Source organism: Heloderma suspectum, chromosome 9, assembly GCF_057233095.1.
Source record: "Heloderma suspectum isolate Gila_16-S chromosome 9, 16-S_ref, whole genome shotgun sequence".
NCBI lineage: Eukaryota > Metazoa > Chordata > Lepidosauria > Squamata > Helodermatidae > Heloderma > Heloderma suspectum.
In genome coordinates, this window is record NC_139466.1 from 7,715,042 (window position 1) to 7,729,716 (window position 14,675).

Below are 14,675 nucleotides of genomic sequence, written 5' to 3' on the forward strand. Positions count from 1 at the left end.
GCCTGGCGTGCTATGGTCCATGGGGTCACGAAGAGTCAGACATGACTGAACGACTGAACAACAACAAGCCAAATGGATCCTCCACATTTGGACACAGTCTACCTCTGAATACCAGATGCTGTAGACTAACAGGAGAACTGCTGCCTTCACACCCAGCCTTTGGGCTCCCTGGAGACCCCCGGTTGACCCCTGTTGCTGGCTACATGGACCCTTGATTTTTCTGTAATCTTTTTTTCCCTTTGATTTGCAAGAATAACAGAAAAATAAATAACAAAAGGACAGTGTCAGTTCACAGTAATATTAGCAGAAATTCAGCACTTGTATCTTAAATATACACATCAATATAAGTAGTTCACCGATCTAGATAGATATCCAAATGAGATTGACAACTAAAGGATATACACAGTGGCGTAGTGGTAAATTCTGAAGTGCAGGTCTCAGCATGACAGTCCCCACAGCCATGAGTCCAATAATGCAGGCAGCTGTGTTGATTGTAGGGATGGTGTGGGAATCTGAAGAGGGGGTAAAGTCTGATGAGCTTCCCCTTGTCCAGCTTCCTGGATCCTGCTCACTGAGCACTGGGAAGAGGGCAGGGGGAGAGCACTGGGGGCTGGCCTTGCGGGTACCCATCCTGCCTCCGCTGGCTGTCAAAGAAACCCTTGACAGCTGGCATGGGAGGAAAGGTCTTGCTGGTCCCCCAGCACTCTCATCCTGGCCAGAAGGGTTGACTGCTGGAGACCTTGGCGCAGAGAGGAAGGGCGGCTCGGGCAGTGGGCGGGGCGAGCAGGGAGGCTCTCAGAGGGGGTCCGGGCCACACGAGGGGGGGCAGGTTGTCGAGCTCCCCCATGCCCTGGACAGAGATGGGTCCATGCATACCTAGTTGATGGACATCAACAAGCCAGTTCTAGCAGTTTTTCTCTCTACCAGGAGCAGGGCTTTTGTAAAGCTAATGGGTCTTAATCACCCATTCAAGACCAAACTACCCCAGATACTTTGCTCTAAGATAGGGATAGCTCACAATTATATATTGTTGCTGGGAATGTTCATTTCTCCCAAGCTACCTTGAAGATTTCAGCTAAGCTCTGAGGGAACAGGGAAGCTTAAAGCGGGAGGCAGATGATGTCAGCATCCTTGCTAATAAAAGAATTCCACTGCTGTGTTCCTGCGATCCCTGGATCCACTATGCCACAGCATATACATTCAAATGTAGACAGAGCAGTAAGATCCTCAGATGAAAGACAGGAGAAGGGGTGTTTATGCTTCCAAACTTGCAGTATAAGTCTCTTTGCAGCGATCCGGGTTCAGTCAGGATCCACTTTCACTGTCCATCTGTTGGTCACAGGGATGAAGCCTGGGCATCTGCAAATATCAAAGATATTTCTAAAACAAAATTAAGATGAGCAATAACTTCCCACCAAAAATAACATCAGCACAGAGCTGCAAAGAGGCATTATTTACATGTCCAATTGAAACAACACTAAAAAAAAAAGCATGCAGCTGTACAGGTTGTATGCTTGGTACCATTGTATGCTTTTTACTTAGCATTGTTTCAAGTGGATTGCATTGAACTGGTGCCCTAGGTTGTGGTCTTATTATTTACATGGCCAACATCTGGCACAGCTCACCAACTTCTCCAATCTGTTGGTTAACACGGACCCTTGTTCTGATCCAGTAGGGCTCTACATCCCAGGTCTTTTCTGGCATCTTCTCCCCCTCCTGCATTGTTTTTTTTTGGGGGGGGGAATACCAACCAGTTGCTATTATCCTTGCTCAGTGCTCAGTGCTGATTTTCTTTCCCCGTTGTGCTGGTACTTCAAATAACGGATTTGCTCGAGGATTTGTGAAGCTGCTGCTATTGAAGAACACCCTCCCTCCCCAATCTTTTTGTTCCTTTTCCAGCTTTCTATCACCCTTGGCAGCGAAGCATACACGTTTCAAGGTGATAAACTCTGTTTTAAGTCCATTATTACAGGCTTTGCCTTTCCATTATTTGCAGCCTGGCTCGCTCCCACACTAGACATGTACATACACACTTGGAGGACCTGCTATCTCTCTTGCTCCTCTCTATCCCCAGCTCTTTTCAAAGGCGCTGCAGCATTTCCTTTGCCATATTGACATTTTAAATGCTACTGCAGACTTTTGTGGACACTTTGAGCAAAAGGTTAGCTGTGGGCCTTCATAAACTTGCTTTGTCCCTAAACATGCAAAGGTGTTTTTTTGGGGGGGTGGCAATGTTCTTGAGCATGGACAAAGTGTTTTCCTTGATTGCTGCCTAATCAAAACCAACCTCCAAGCCATTAGAGAAAGGGACCCCCTGCACAAAGACTGTTATCATAGAATCATAGAATATAGGGTTGGAAGGGGCCTACAAGGCCATCGAGTCCAACCCCCTGCTCAATGCAGGAATCCAAGTCAGAGCATCCCTGACAAATGGCTGTCCAGCCTTGTCTTGAACGCCTCCAGTGTGGGAGAGCCCCCCACCTCCCCAGGTAATTGGTTCCATTGTCGTATTGCTCTTACAGTCAGGAAGTTTTTCCTGATGTTCAGCTGGAATCTGGCTTCCTGTAACTTGAGCCCATTATTCCGTGTCCTGCACTCTGGGATGATCAAGAAAAGATCCTGGCCTTCTTCTCTGTGACAACCTTTCAGGTCCTTGAAGAGCACTATCATATCTCCCCTCAGTCTTCTCTTCTCAAGGCTAAACATGCCCAGTTCTTTCAGTCTCTCTTCATAGGGCTTTGTTTCCAGTCCCCTGATCATCTTTGTTGCCCTCCTCTGAACCCTCTCCAGTTTGTCTGCATCCTTCTTAAAGTGTGGTGCCCAGAACTGGACACAGTACTCCAGATGAGGCCTAACCAGTGCTGAGTAGAGGGGAACTAGTACTTCCCGGGATTTGGAAGCTATCCTTCTATGAATGCAGCCCCAAATAGCATTTGCCTTTTTTGCAGCCACATCATATTGTTGGCTCATATTCAGCTTGTGATCGACAACAATTCCAAGATCCTTCTCGCTTGTAATGTGGTTGAGCCACATATCCCCCATCTTGTAACTGTGCATTTGGTTTCTTTTTCCTAGGTGCAGAACTTGGCATTTATCCCTATTAAATGTCATTCTGTTGTTTTCTGCCCAGCGCTCCAGTCTATCCAGATCACTTTGAATTTTGTTTCTGTCTTCCAAAGTATTAGCTATCCCGCCCAATTTTGTGTCATCTGCACATTTGATCAGCATTCCCTGCACCTCCTCCTCCAAGTCATTAATAACAATGTTGAAGAGCACTGGGCCCAGGACTGAGCCCTGCGGTACCCCACTCGTTACCTCTCCCCAGTCTGAGAAGGTCCCATTGATAAGGACTCTTTCAGTCCGATTCTGTAGCCAACTGTGGATCCACCGGATCGTTGTTTCATCTAGCCCACTTCGAGCAAGTTTGCTCATCAGGATATCATGGGGCACTTTGTCGAAAGCTTTGCTGAAGTCGAGGTATATGATGTCTACAGCATTCCCATGGTCTACAAGGGAGGTTACTTGATCAAAAAATGAGATCAGATTTGTCTGGCAGGACTTGTTTTTGACAAATCCATGTTGGCTTTGAGTAATCACGGCATTGTTGTCAAGGTGCTTCCAGATGGATTGCTTTATGATCTGCTCCAGAATTTTCCCAGGGATTGATGTCAGACTGAGTGGTCTGTAATTCCCAGGTTCCTCCTTTTTAGCCTTTTGGAAGATAGGGACAACGTTAGCCCTCCTCCAGTCATCTGGCACTTCCCCTGTCCTCCATGATTTCTCAAAGAGAATAGACAGCGGTTCTGAAAGTTCTTCTGCCAGTTCCTTTATTACTCTAGGATGCAGTTCATCTGGCCCTGGAGATTTGAACTCATTCAAAGTAATTAGGTGTTCCTTGACCATATGCCTATTGATCTCAAGCTGCAATCCTGCCCCTTCAGCCTGTACTTCACCTTTGCCAGGGGGGTCATAGACCCTCTTTTGGGAGAAGACTGAGCCAAAGTAGGAATTGAGCCCCTCTGCCTTTTCTTTGTCATCTGTTATCGTTGTGCCATCCTTATTTAATAGCTGAACCACCATTACTTTCCTCTGCCTTTTACTATGCACGTAGCTGAAGAAAGCCTTTTTGTTGTTTTTAGCATCCCTTGCTAACCTCAGCTCATTCTCAGCTTTAGCCTTCCTGACACCATCCCTGCAATTCTGTGCTATCTGCCTGTACTCTTCCTTTGTTACTTGGCCTTCTTTCCACTTCCTATATGTGTCCTTTTTTGTTTTCAGGTCATCCCTAAGCTTTTTGTGAAGCCACATTGGCGTCTTCTGTTGTCTTCCACCTTTTCTTCTTGTTGGAATTATTTGTGATTGTGCCTTGAGAATTTCCTTTTTTAAAAGCTCCCACCCATCTTGGACTCTTTCTCTCGTTAGCGTCGCTTGCCATAGGACCTTACCGATCATTGTTCTGAGTTTATTAAAATCAGCTTTCCTAAAATCCAGGGTACGTGTTTGACTACACTCAGCTTTTGCTTCCCTTAGAACCAAGAACTCAAGTACAACATGGTCGCTTTCCCCCAGAGTTCCTGTAACTGCTACTTTATCCACTAAGTCATCTTTGTTGGTTAGGATCAAGTCAAGGATAGCCGATCCTCTAGTTCCTTCCTCTACTTTCTGTAGGAGGAAGTTATCCGCCACACAAGTCAGGAATTTCCTGGAGGGGCCATGTTTTGCAGAATTTGTCTCCCAACAAATATCAGGGAAATTTTAGTCCCCCATTACTAATACATCATGCTTCCTTAAAACATTGGCTATTTGCTTTTCAAAACTTTCATCCTTGTCTCCTCTAGGGATGTCAGAGAATTTCTCCAGGAATCTCGGGGAGGCTGAATGCCAGTGCATTCAGCCCCCCGAAATTGGTGGAGAAACGGTCTGCCCCCCGCCCCCCCCCGGGATGGGACTTACCTTGCTCGAATGTCCCTGGTGGCGGCGGCGGCTCCAGTGGCGGTTCGGCGGCGGTTCGGCAGCGATTTGGCAGCGGCGGTGGCAGCGGCCAGTCTTCCAACCAGCCACCGCCACCGCCATTTCCAAGTAAAACAAAAACAAAAACAAACAAGCCTATTACGTAGCCTATCACGGCTGACATTGAAAGAAAAAAAAAAGTGCGTACGCAAATGGCGGCGCCCATGGGCGCCGCCATTTGCGTTCCTTATTTTGGCACGTGTAGTCTACGTAAATATTTACATAGACTACGGCGAAAATAAGGGGAATGCAAATAGCGTTCCCCTTATTTTCACCATAGTCTACATAAATGTTTACGTAGACTACACGTGCAAAAATAAGGAACGCAAATGGCGGTGCCCATGGGCGCCGCCATTTGCATACGCGCTTTTTGTTTTTCTTTCAAAGTCAGCCATGATAGGCTACGTAAACATTTACGTAGCCTATCACGGTGGACTGCAGGGACGCAAACGGCGGTGGCTACGGCCGCCGCCATTTGCATCCTGGCAGGAGAGGAGGTTTCGCGGCCGGAGGGATGGGGCGCCTCCCCCCCTGCCAAAATTTCGGGGGGGAGGAGGGGCGCCTCCCCCCCGGCCAGAATTTCGGGGGGAGGGACGGGGTGCCTCCCCTCCCACCGTGAAGCAAGCTTCGGGATCAGGTAAGGGACTTTCGTCCATCCCTAGCCTTCTCCTTGATTGGGTGGCCGGTAGTAGACTCCGACCACCAGGTTCCTTTTATTCTTTGCTCCATTTATTTCAACCCAGATGCTCTCAATGAGGCTACCAAGCTCCTCCTCCTGTATTTCTGTGCAGAGATATGTATTTTTCACATACAGTGCAACCCCACCTCCCTTTCTGTTCCTCCTGTTCTTTTTGAACAAGTTATATCCTTCAATTGCTGTATTTCAGTCATGAGAGTCATCCCACCAAGTCTCAGTTATACCTATCAGGTCATAATTCCCCTCTTGTATTAAGAGTTCAAGTTCGTTCTGTTTGTTTCCTATACTCTGGGCATTAGTATATAGACATCAAAGACCATGTGCTTCATAGTCTGGCTTTCTTCCTACATGTGTCTGAAGACTATTATTGGGCGCTATCAGAGCTGTTCTCTCTGTTGCAGTGCATGCGCCTACGTCCATTGTTACCCCCAACATTACATCTCCCTTCCCCATAGGATTCAGTTTAAAGCCCTCCTGATGAAGTTCTTCATGCTGTGGCCAAACACATTCTTCCCATCCTTTGTGAGGTGCAACCCGTCCCTAGCCAACAGCCCATCTTCCAGGAAGTATAGCCCGTGGTCCCAGAATCCAAATCTCTCTCGTCGGCACCACCTTCGTAGCCAGTCATTCACCCGGAGTATTTTTCGTTCCCTTTTTATCCCTCTTCTAACTACTGGAAGGATGGATGAGAAAACTATCTGGGCCCCAAAGTTCTTGAGTTTCCTTCCCAAAGCTTCAAAGTCTGACGTGATCTCTTCGTAGCTCCGCTTGGCGGTATCATTTGTTCCCACATGGATGAGAAGAAAGGGATACCTGTCAGTGGGCTTTATGAGTGCAGGCAACCTTTCAGTCACGTCTCTAATCTGTCCTCCCGGGAGACAACATACCTGGTGAGTCCACGGGTCTTCGCGACATACTTCGGTCTCGATCCCACGCAGCAAGGAGTCTCCCACTACTACCACTCTTCTCTTCTTCTTCTTGTAGGCCTGGGTTTCATCGCCTCTGTTTGACTCACCTTCAGCCTCTTGCTCACTCTCATGCAGGTTCCCCTGTGATTCTTCCTCTGTAGGCTGTCCTCCAGTCTCATCCGCAAGTACCTGGAATCGGTTCCACAGCTCCACTGCTTCCACTGGTGCAGAGTGGCGTCTAGTTCTTCTTCTCCTAACTGTCACCCTTTTCCAAGGAGTATCCTCTACTCCATTTTTCTTCACCTCAGCATTTCCCACTGCCTCATCTTGCTGTTGCTCTTCAAGCTTCTGGTCTTCCCTTTGCTGCTGCAGTTCCACCATTCTGTCCAAGAACTCTTCGTGTTCTCTTATTCCCCGGAGGGTCGACAGTCGCCGCTCCAGTCCACTTACTTTTTCTTCCAGCAGCGTGATCAACTTGCACTTGTTGCAGGTGTAGGCCATGTTGTTCTCAGGCAAGAAAACAAACATTGCACACACTTTTCAGGTCACCACCACTGGAGAGTCTTGTCCTTCCATAGCCTTTTTTCCCTTTTTGTGTCTAGCTTTGTGATTGTTCTAGACTAGCCTGTGCCTGCTCCTCTACTCAGTAGCAGTTAAAAGCAGAGTCCCACTGGTGTGAAAGTGTGTGTTACAAGACAAATAAATGGAAAAAAGTTAGTTAAAAAAAACAAAACTTTAACTTCTAGGCATGACCTCTCGTGCTATATCCTGTGTACCAGGGTGGGCGATCTGTGGCAGATCAGATGTTGCTGGACTCCAAATCCTATCAGACATAGCCAAAATGGCCAATGGTCAGGGATGGTGGGACTTGTAGTCCAACGACATCTGGAGGGCCACAGGTTCCCCACTGCTGCTAGAGCCCTGTGGGGAAAACAGCTCCCTATGGAATTAAAGTCAGAAAGTTTGGAAGCTAATATTTCTAGCAGGCTGTACAGAGGGAGATGAGAGCCAGAGCAGGACCATTCCACCAGCCTGCAGTCTCCCCATCTGCAATAGGTGAGATAATAACACTGACCCACCTTGCAGGGCTGTTGTAAGGATTATAACTAGAGGCAAGCCACTCTCTCTGAGCCTCAGTCTCCCCATCTTCAATAGGTGAGATAATAACACTGACCCACCTTGTGGGGTTGTTGTAAAATTATAACTAGACCAGCCTTCCCCAACTTGGTGCCTTCCAGATGTGCTGTACTACAACTCCCAGTATCCCTTAGGCAGTTGCTTTGAATATTGGAAAACGCAATACCAAAGTTAACTATATGTGTTATATATAGTGATTTATAGTATTTTATTGTATATTTATTTATTGCCTAAAGTATAATTTTGTGTGGTTTTTTTTTATCCTGTATGCCTTTCGCCACATAATGAGAAGACAGGATACCCTAAAGAAGATGCTGACGCTAGGGAAAGTGGAAGGCAAAAGGAAGAGGGGCCGACCAAGGGCAAGATGGATGGATGATATTCTGGAAGTGACGGACTCGACCTTGGGGGAGCAACCCAACCCGGTGGCAACCTCCGACAGGAAGCTCTGGCATGGGCTGGTCCATGAAGTCATGCAGAGTCGGAAGCGACTGAACGAATAAACAACAATGCAGCCTTGAGAGGGTTTTACTCCTAAAGGCAGTCTAAAAACAATTTTAAATAAAGACATACATACATATGATTATCAGCATCTTAACAGCCAAACCAAGGATCCCATTCCAAAAAGGAAGGGGGGCTATTCACACCCTTGTCAGAAGTCGCCTTCCAGATGGCCTTCCAAGCATGATTTTATGATGGGAGCATTTCTCCGTGGCTGCTCCAAATCAGGAAGGCTAAACTCTCAAGCCTAAAGGCCAAAGTGATAGCGAGGGAGGGGGAGCAATTCATTAGCCATTTAAATGACAGGAGCTATACTTTACAGGTGGCCCCTTAAGAACAAAAGAAAAAGAGAGAGAGAGCCATTAACCTCACCCCTGGTGGATAGAGGGAATCCTCCCATCAGGCCTGGAAACATTTTCAGAACTCTGGCTTTGATGCATTTTAGCATTCCCTTTCTCTTGGGGGTGACTCATGAGAGGTTCTGAGGCTCAGTGTTGCCTAGACCTCCTGTATGGCCACTGCTCTGGAACCCTTTAACTTGAATCCCAGTTCTGCAAGGACTTGGCACATGCTTCACACAAACTCTCTGTTCATCTATATTTTCCAGACCTTGTTCCTGAAATTGAAAAGTGGTTCTGGACCGGAGGCCTAGCAAATGCCATGTTCAAATGAAGCCCAAAATAGGCCCCCTGGAAATCAACCCTGACTGCTCATTGGAAGGACAGATACTGAAGCTGAAGCTCAACTATTTTGGCCACCTAATGCGAAGAGAAAGCTCTCTGGAAAAGTCCCTGATGCTGGGAAAGACTGAAGGCAAAAGGAGAAGGGGACGGCAGAGGATGAGATGGCTAGATAGCATCACCAATGCAATGAATATGAACTTGAGCACACTCCGGGAGAGAGCGGAGGACAGGAAGGGCTGGCGTGCTATGGTCCATGGTGTCACGAAGAGTCGGACACGACTGAACAACTGAACAACAACAACAAAAACCCTATGATTCTATGAAGTGACATCTCTAGAATACAGAGCTGTGAAATCCAGAGTTAGAAGGGATATTCATCATGCTAACTGGGCCAGGAATGGGCTGGGTTTGAGGATGAGCACTAAACAATGAGTAAAGATATCTCATGAGATAGGATGGGCAACTGGTATCCCATGGGCCAAATACTGACCCTAACAACATAAGAAGGCCCTTACTGGTTCAGACCAAAGGCCCATCTAATACCATGTTTCCTACAATGGCCAACCACACTGTGTACAGTTCTTGTCACCACACCTAAAAAAGGACATTGTGGAGCAGGGAAAGGTGCAGAAAAGGACAACCAAAATGATCAAGGGGCTGGAGGAAAAGTTACAACATTTGGGCAGTTTTATTTTAGGAAAAACACAAGCAAGGTGTGGGGAGATAGAGGTGTACAAAATAATCCCTGGTGTAGAGAAAGAGGTGTACAAAATAATCCCTGGTGTAGAGAAAGTAGAGAGGGAGACATTTTTTCCCCCCTCTCCCTAATGGGCTCATCGTATGAAGCTCATTGGTGGGAGATTCAGGACAGATAAAGGGAAAGACTTCTTCACACAGCACAGAGTTAAACTATGGAATTCACTTCCACAAGATGTAATGATGGCCACCAATTTGGATGTTTTTAAAAGGGGCAATGGCTCCATGGACAAATCCGTGGAGAAGAAAGGCTATCAATGGCTACTAGTCCTGATGGCTACTTGCTATGTCCAGTATCAGAAGCAGTATGGCTATGTACACCAGTTGCTAGGGAACATGGGTAGGAAGATGCTGCTGCACTCATGTCCTTCCTGTGGGTTTCCTGTGGGCAGCTGGTTGGCCACTGTGTGAACAGAATGCTGGAACAGATGGACCTTTGGTCTGATCCAGCATGGCTCTTTTGATGTTTTAATGACTGCTGCCTGATTCATCAAGCTAATCCTGATGTTCTTCAAACTGGGTCTAAGCCATGCTGAACAAGTTTTGAGTGCCTTGCCATTTGGTATTTGGAGGCTTGTGCCTTCACTGAGCATCTTCCTCCGTTTCCTGAGCTGCTTAGCATATACTCTTTCAAAGCTGCAGGGAAACAGTTCCTTTTCTCGATGATTGCACTGCACCTCCTGGATTCTCCCATTTGTATCTGTATGGGGTCATCCCTTTCACAAGAAAATCTCTGCTCACCATTTGGGGTCTCGAGTTTCACATATTCTCTTCCAGCTACGGAGCAGAAAGAGCATCACTTGCAAATGTGAAAGGGCTGTCTCAAGTCCTTTTTTTCATTTTATGGTAGAGAGGGGCCATATTCTGCATTCTTATGGGCTATTTGATTATGCTGCTACTGGATAAGTCTGAAAGTGTATTTTGCTGCACAAACCGGCCCTCTCTGCCCTGTCAAGAGTCAGGTCCCAATGGAGGCTGATGGCTCCTATTTCAGTGGGGCGGTGAATCCGCTCTGGGTTTCAGTCAGAACCAGTTAGAATTCTAAAGGAGCTATCAAAGGTGCTGAACCAGTTTGGGGGATAGGGTTCAGCAGTTTGGATAGCTCCTTTAGAGTTCTGACTGGTTCTGACTGAAACCCAGAATGGATTCACCACCCCACTGAAATAGGAACCACCAGCCTCCACTGTCAGGTCCCACATTAAGGTTGGTCCATTAAGCAATAAAGTATTTAAAAGGGTGGAGTACATACTATTGGCCATTACTGAGGGATTACATAAAACAGCCTTCCTCAACATGCCCCCCTCCAGATGTGTTTAATTAATCAATTCATTATATTTATATCTCACTTTTTTTTTCCTTGCAAGGAGCCCAAGGGAGCTTACATAATCCTCTCCATTTTTGCCCTCACAACAACTCTGTGAGGTAGGTTAGGCTGAAAGTCAAATACTGCCCCAAAGTCACCCAGTGAGCTTCACGGCTGAGTAGGGACTTGAACCTGGGTCTCCTGAGTCCCAGTCCAACACTCTAACCACTATGCCACACTGGTGTTGGACTACCATTCCCATCATCCCTACCCATTGTCCATGCTGGGATGATGGGAGTTTTAGTTCAACACATCTGGAGGGGGCTAGGTTCAGGGAAGCTGTCATACAAGAACCAAAAATGGATGTAACATAATTCCTGGATGTCTCTCTAATTGTCTATACTCTTTCCTCTATTTCCAATGCCTTTCTAAAGACATAGATGGGACTGATTTCCAAGCAAGCCTGCTGAATTTTGGCAACAAATCTAGTGGCAGGGCAGGGGTGTTGCCCCTGGTGGAGTCATCGGGGGCAATGCTGACCCTGATCCTTGGAAGTTGCACATCCCTGGCTTAGTGCAAGCAGCTGCTGGTTAGAGTGGACCAAGTAGGATTTTTTTTTTTTTTTTTGGTCGAAGTGCCTGACTGGCCAGGGGCTATTTGATTTTTTCCACCTACTCCATACTATCTGCCAGGGTGGCAATTGGTTTGTAGAGGTACCTGTGTGTTAAATAGGTTGCTTGGTAACAACGGGCAGGCGGTGCAGGTAGGGAAATTGTGAGGGAGTCATTGGTGAGACCCAGATGTGCCTCTAAGGCAAAAGGGGGCACCTGGTACCTCCCAAAGTTATTTATTATTATTACATTTATATCCCACTTTTCTTCCTTTTCCAAGGAACCCAAGCCAGCTTACATGGTTCTCCTCCTCCTCTCCATTTTATCCTTACAACAACCCTGTGAGGTAGGTTATACTGAGAATCAGTGGTTGACCCAAAGTCATCCAGTGAACTTCATGACTGAGTGGGAACTAGAATCTGGATCTCCAAAGTCCCAGTCCAACACTATAACTACTACACCACGTTGGCTATCTTGGGAGTGGAGCAGGGGAAGGCCCCCTTTTGCAGCCTGAGTGGATCACAGACACCAAGAGTCTTGGGACTCAGGGGTGGTGGTGACTCACAAGGGCGTCCCAGGAGGACATCTGTCAGGGTTCCCCTTATGACCTGGACCCCCTGAACAACTCCTGAGGGACCTCTTACCTCCTTGAGAGTCCCACCTTCCTTCTTTTAAACTTCCCCTTCCCAGTAACATGGGGTTTAGGCTGTAGACATGGGGTGATTGACACCTCAGACGCTTGGGGTTTAACCATAACAGTCTACTGATAAATTCAAGCAAGCAAATCAGAACTAAAGGTATTTACACAACAGAGCTGAGTGATACAAAAGGCATTAAGAGAAAATAAAAGCTGCAAAATGCAAGTTCCATTACCCTAGCTGTACTTAGACTTCTCCAGGCCGCTTCTTCCTGCTCCCTCTTCAGGCTCTCATTTCCCTGACTCTGTTCTTACTGACTCTCTCTTTTTATACCCTCCTCCCCCAAAACCAAAAGTACTGTTTCAAACCTGAAGAAATGGAACTTAACTGGGGAAATGAAAATGGAGCTTAATTGGGGAAATGTAACTACCCTAGTTGCACTTAAGACTCCTCCAGGCTGCATCTTCCTGCTCTGGTCTTCTGACTCTGCTCTCACTCTCCTCTTACTGGCTCTCTTGCTCTTGTTAATATACCCTCCTCCCTACCGAAAGCACCGCTCCAAACCTGAAGAAATGAAACTTAACTGGGGAAATGAAACTGAAACTTAACCATTTCTCTCAGGGAGGGAAGGGGTGGGCAGAATATCATTTTGATCTACTGGTAGATGGACAAGACTTTCTGATTTCAGATTATTTAACAAGAACAGCAGCACAGTGTCTCCCTACCACCAGCCCCAAATTACACTGCTGAAATAAAGACAAAAAATCTTGGGGTAATTAGGAGTGGGTTTTTTTGTGTGGGAGGACAGTGAGCGCCATTGAGTTCTAGTACGGAAACTGAATTCCTGCATTCTGCTTTTGTTCAGGCTGAACATAAAGGGTTTTCTTGCTGAATTAGGCCAGGCACAACTCCTTAGTTTCCTTACCCCACTGTAACTAGCCTGTAACTGGGCCAAAACATCTGTAATGGAAAGAATCTTATGTTCTTCCCCTCTTTACCTCCACCCTCAATTCTCCCCGCTTTTCCTGTTTCCCCACTATGTCAAACTTTACATCACAGGTGGGAAGCCTTTGAGGGCCACATTCTTTCAGAGGTAATGACCTGGATCTCAGATAATGACAACCTAGAGTACAGGTTGAACATGGTCTTCATCAAATCATGTTGTTGAATCCTGGGTTGCCATTACATGTGAACCCTGTACTATGGTTTAAGTATGAGTTGTTAACCATGAGCAACCCAGAGTTCACAACCCAACAATAAACCATGGCTTCTCTTCCTGGGTTGTTTGTGGCTAACAACCATAGTTAAATCATAGTGCAGGGTTTGCACATAATGGCAACCCATGACTCAACGTCATGACTCAACCCATACTCTAGGTTGTCATTACATGCAAACCAGGTCAATCTGTCAGGGGGAGGGTGGCCACCTATGAATGGTCAAAAAAGAGGAAAGCATGACCAAAAAAAGAGGGCAAAAGAAGACACCAATTAGCTTTAAATGTAGATATGCTGATTATATGCAAATTTAGAAATAATTACAATAGAAATAGAAATACTGCACATCTCATTACAGTGTGGAAGACTGTGACCAGGTGACCTGTGTGACTGCCCATTCAGTCTGCTGGTCAGGTGCTAACAGCTGATGGGCAACAATTCTTTATTGTTCTTTATCTTTAAACTGGAATTGGATAAGCCAGGCCTTTAAACAGAGGATACCTTCAAGCAGAGGATGGCTCTCTGGCAGGCCTTCAAACAGAGGACTGTCCTTTGTAAAAGAGGAGACATGGCCACCCTAGGGCTCAGGGGGCACATCATGATTGTGGCCAGAGATGGACCTGAGTGGAGTTTGCAGCACTGTAGGATCATATAGCACTCTCTCTCTCTCTCTGACATCCCATCCCATCCCATCCCATCCCAGTCTCTCTCCCTCTCCCTCTCTCTCTCTCTCTCTCTCTCTGTGTGTGTGAGAGAGAGATCTCTGAAGGTGATGTGGAATTAGGCAGAGGACTGCATGAAAAAAAGTCAAGGCCTCAATTTATTTAGAAGTATTTTTAGGCATCTTTAAAGATAAAAACCCTCCCAAGGCAGTGGGTGAAATGCTCTCAAAATGCTTGTAAAATGCTCCACAAATCCCCCCAACCCTGCTTTATATTGCAAACTCCTTGGAGTGGGAGCTTGTATTCTGTAAAGCATGACTGTATATCCATGGTGCTGTATAATGTTGTTTAGTCCAGCATTCCGCTTCCAACAGCAGATGACCAGATGCAACATGCAAGCCTCCCTTTTGTGTTTATTTTCCCGGCCACCTGGTATTTTGAGGGATACTGCCTTTGAACATGGAGGCTCTGTTTAGTTTTGAGGTGGAGAACTCCCTGCCACACCCTGTTAACTGGTCAGTTCCATCAGAGGTAATCTGTTGGCTGGGTGCTGTC